A 5,214-nucleotide genomic window follows, 5' to 3' on the forward strand; every position below is an offset into this window, starting at 1 on the left:
GCAAGGATAGCAAATAACGAAATTTCAGTTCTTGTATATATACAGTAACTGGGGCATACATGATGCGAAATTGAGTACACCCCTGGCATTGACAGTGGCTCTAACCTAGCTGAGCACCGAGTCAAACTGAGCTTATGCAAGAGATACGGGTAGTTCATTCTATTCGAGTAATCGTCAATGGATGGCGAGTGGTGGCATCCCAGCCTCTGCGCAAACCATAATCAGCTTTTCTCAGTGGATGAGGTGTCTGGAGAACACTCCTGGTAGTTCAGGACAGCCTGGGTGAAAATGTGTTATCGTGCTGAGTGATAACGTTACAGAACCCTCGAAGATAGTGCACAATCATGGCTCTTAACACATCAGTAATGCATTTTTTTTTTATATTTGCACGTCAAGTTCCGTAGGACCAAATTGAGGAACAAATCTCCAAGGTCATGAAACGTAACAGTACATGAATTTACAACATAAAAGTGATAAAAGATAAAAATAAAATTTTTATGAGCCCAAATAAAGTCAAGCCGTAAGTTTAAGTGAACTTAATCAACAATATAACATAAGATTCAGCTTAATTTTTCAAGGAACTCCTCAACAGAATAGAAGGAGTGACCCATGAGGAAACTCTTCAGTTTGGATTTGAAAGCGCGTGGATTACTGCTAAGATTTTTGAATTCTTGTGGTATCTTATTGAAAATGGATGCAGCAGTATACTGCACACCTTTCTGCACAAGAGTTGAGGAAGTCCGATTCAAATGCAGGTTGGATTTCTGCCGAGTATAAACTGAGTGAAAGCTGCTTATTCTTGGAAATAAGCTGATATTGTTAACAGGAAACGACAGTAAAGAATATACATATTGGGAGGTCAATGTCAAAATACTCAGATTAGTGAACAGGGGTCGACAAGAGGTTCGCGAACTTACACCACTTATCGCCCGAACCGCCCGTTTATGAGTTAAAAATATCTTTTAGAAGGGGAAGAATTGCCCCAAAATATAATACCATACGACGTGAGCAAATGAAAATAAGAAAAGTAGACTAGTTTTCGTGTCGAACGACCACTTACTTCAGATACCGTTCGAATAGTAAAAATGGCAGCGATAAGACTTTGAACAAGAACCTGAATGTGGGCTTTCCACGACTGTTTACTATCTATCTGAACACCGAGAAATTTTAACTGCTCAGTTTCACTAATCATATTCCCATTCTGTGAAATTAAAACGTCGGATTTTGTTTGATTGTGTGTTAGAAACTGTAAAAACTGAGTCTTACTGTGACTTAGCGTTAGTTTATTTTCTACAAGCCTTGAACATGTCATGAACTGCACTATTTCAAACCGAGCCAGTGTTGCACACAACACCCTTTACTACCAAGCTAGTGTCATCAGAAAACAGAAATATTTCAGAGTTACCCATAATTCTAGAAGTCATATATTTTATATAAATAAGGAACAGGAGTGGTCCAACACTGATCTCGGAGCACCCCCCACCCCACCCCACCCCCATTTGACCGTATCCCACTCAGACCCCAAATCACAGTCATTCTCAACACTGTGAATAATGTCCTTTTGCTGCCTGTTGTTAAAGTAAGAGGTGAACCAGTTGTGAGCTACTCCCCGTATTCCGTAATGCTCCAAATTCTGGAGCAATATTTTATGGTAAACACAGTCAAACGCCTTAGTTAAATCCAAAAATATGCCTAGCGTTCGAAACCTTTTGTCTAGCCCATACAGTACCTCGCAGAGAAAAGAGAATGTAGCATTTTCAGTTGTTAAACCACTTCTGAAGTCGAACTGTGCATTTGATAGCAAATTATGTGATATAAAATGATCAATTATCCTTACATACACAGCCTTTTCAATAACCTTAACAAATACTGATGGCATAGAAATAGGTCTAAAATTGTCTACGTTATCCCTTTCACCCTTTTTATAAAGTGGCTTTACTACTGAGTTCTTTAATCGTTCACAGAAACTGACCGTTCCTGCAGGAAAAATAACAAATATGTCTAAGTACAGGGCTAAAATGTGCATCAAAGTACTTTAATATTCTGCTAGGCACTCCATCATATCCGTGAGAGGCGTTAGTCTTCAGTGATTTAATTGATGACTCAATCTCTCCCTTGTCTGTATCAAAAGGGAGTATTTCAGACATCAATCTCGGAAAGGCATTTGCCAAGAGTGTTATATGATTCCCTGTAGAAACGAAATTGATATTTAATTCAGCTCAAAAAATGAATGTTAAATACTGTAGTTATTTGTCAGTAACAGATATATTTTTATTATGTACTGACTTTATATTGTCGACCTTGTGCTCTTGACCAGACACTTCCCTCACAACTGACCATATGATTTTAATTATATCCAGTGAATTAGATATTCTATTTGCGTACCACATACTCTTTGCTTGTGTAATACCGTTTTTAAGCACCTACAATACTATTTGTAATGGGCTACTGGAGTTTTGATTGTGACTACTTCTAACATTTTGATATAATTCCCGCTTTGTTCCTCATGATATCCTTATCCCACTAGTCAGCCACCCGGGCTGCCTTTTACTACTAGTACCCCGATTAGAACGTCCTAATGGAAAGCACCTCTCAAAGAACATGAAAAATGCGTTAAGGAAAGCGTTATATTTGTCATCTATGTTATCGGCACTATAAACATCCTGCCACTCTTGTACCTTGACGAGGTTTAAAACACTCTCTATTGCCGTTGGATTAGTTTTCCTACATAGTTTGTAATAATATGTGACATTTGTTTGAGTAGAAAAACTTTTTAGTGTTAAAATTGTGCATCACGGTCTGAAAGGCCATTTACTCTTTTACTAGCAGAATGCCCGTCTAGTAATTAAGAATGAATAAAAATAGTTTCAATGATTGTGCTACTGTTCCCCTGCATCCTAGTTGGAAAAAACACAGTATGCATCAGATCATATTTTTTTCTTTTGCACAGTCATACACAAAATTAATATTGAAATCACCACATATAACGAATTTCTGGTACTTCCTATAAAGTGAATCAAAAACCCTCTCTAACTTGAGCAGAAATGCTCTAAAGTCAGAGTTAGGGGACTATAAACAATAAAAATTAGAAGTTTAGTTTGACTACATTCAACTGCCCCTGCACAATATTCAAATATCTGTTCAGTGCAGTGCCCTGATACGTCTACGGATTCAAATGGAATACTGTTTTTTACATACATGGGCACTCCCCCACTTCGCAAGGAACACCTTGAAAAGCAGCCAGTTAATCGGTATCCTGGTAAAGGAAGCCTCTAAATTGCCAAATTATTTAAGTAGTGCTCCGATATACCAATAATTTCAGAGACAACATCTATAAGCAATTCACTAACTTTATCTCTAATACCTCTTATATTCTGGTGAAATACGCTAATTTCTTCTGTACTTGGAAACATTACGTCCTCTGTAGGTGATTCCTTAGAGGGCTTCCTTTAAGCAGGTATACCTATCAGCTGACTTCAGTCTAAAAAAGGTGCAACTCTAACACCAACTACTACAGGAATTTTTCCAAGAGTTACCCCACCACCACCCACTACACTGTCACCTATAAGCTTTGCCAGCCCCCCCCCCCCCCTTCCCATACCTACTGAGGTGCACGCTGCTGCTGTTCAGCTTACCGGTTCTTCGAACCAGAGGGGGTGGTATTGGTACCCCATAGCGTCAGGCCAGGCGTTGGGCCCATACTATGCTGGTGAAAAATGCTTTCTGGCAACGTTCTCTCTCCAAACACCTATATGTCTATCGTGATGCGCAGAACCTGGATCCTGTGTCCGATTTCGTCATTGCGTACACAAACATCGCGGCCCCTCTCTGCGACTGTGTCAAAGGAAGCAGCAACAAAGGTATTCCTGCTGATGGCCAGAGGTGTTCCAAATGTCGTTGCACTTTCTATGTGGATACTTGCCTAGCTGGAAACTATTACATTTCCAAGGAACGTGACGTCGCTACGCGAACTTCCACTGCCAACCGAACAGCATGTCTGTCTTCTCGAGCGCTACTCACGCGCAACCATTGTGATTCTGCATGTCCTCGAGTATGGCTCTCCAGAACCCATGTATTCCACGTATTCGCATCCCAATTGCGGGATCCTGACCAACGCAAACAGCAATATCACATTATCACTTAAAATACCTCTCTAACTGACTGAAATTAACTCTGTGTCGACCGGATGAAAAATCATTAAACAAGTCTAAATGAATTCTCACTTTGAAATCTTATTGTACCATTTAAAAAAAAAGACGCACTCCGTCTTCAGGCCACAACTGGCCAATCGGGACCATCCGACCGCCGTGTCATCCTCAGTTGAGGATGCGGATAGGAGGGGCGTGTGGTCAGCACACCGCTCTCCCAGTCGTTATGATGGTTTTCTTTGACCGGAGCCGCTACTATTCGGTCGAGTAGGTCCTCAGTTGGCATCACGAGGCTGAGTGCACCCCGAAAAATGGCAACAGCACATGGCGGCTGGATGGTCACCCATCCAAGTGCCAGCCACGCCCGACAGCGCTTAACTTCGGTGATCTCACGGGAACCGGTGTATCCACTGCGGCAAGGCCGTTGCCATTTTACCATTTAGTTCTACCATTAATTTCCTAGCGTTTGTCGTATAGTTTTCTGAACAATCTGGTAGTCTGGTGCTGCAAGTAATCTCCGAAGCTGTAATCTATAGAGAACTTATTAATCGATATCCGTAAATCGCCAGGAATCCGTCCACGGCTTCATCGATGAAAAGTAGATCATTGTTCTTCAATATGCAAATCGAAAAATGTCCATAAGAAGGTAATAGTATTTCCCGAAGGAAATGTCACCGTGACCGCAGGTTCTTTCAATACATACATTCTACAGTGTGCAGTGCACTTTCGTGTACAAATCGACTAAATTCTGATGCTAATTGATTCGTATTACGTAATTCATCTAACTTTACTTGAGTCAAAAATGCGGTAATGGCGGCTGTCAGAAATGCATCTATTACACAAGACCACGCGCGATACATCAACTTACTCGTAAGAGTACTTATATTACATTAAATAACGTAAAAACTGGTCCGGTTGTGTAGTAACTCTGCGATCAGAAGAGTGCTGAGCTTCAAAATCTTATCGACATTGTTCGCAGTATATCCTAAGTGAAGAACGAAACGAAATCTCCCTCCCCCTCTCCCTCACCCTCTCCCTCTTCCTCTGGCTCTCCCTCTCCCACTCT

At 40.9% G+C, this 5,214-nt stretch overlaps 1 pseudogene; it reads right to left on the reverse strand.

Annotated features, from left to right (window-relative positions):
* Positions 1-4,460: 4,460 nt before the first annotated feature.
* On the reverse strand, positions 4,461-4,577 carry LOC124614286 (annotated as a pseudogene).
* Positions 4,578-5,214: the final 637 nt, after the last annotated feature.

This window comes from Schistocerca americana, chromosome 4, assembly GCF_021461395.2.
Source record: "Schistocerca americana isolate TAMUIC-IGC-003095 chromosome 4, iqSchAmer2.1, whole genome shotgun sequence".
NCBI lineage: Eukaryota > Metazoa > Arthropoda > Insecta > Orthoptera > Acrididae > Schistocerca > Schistocerca americana.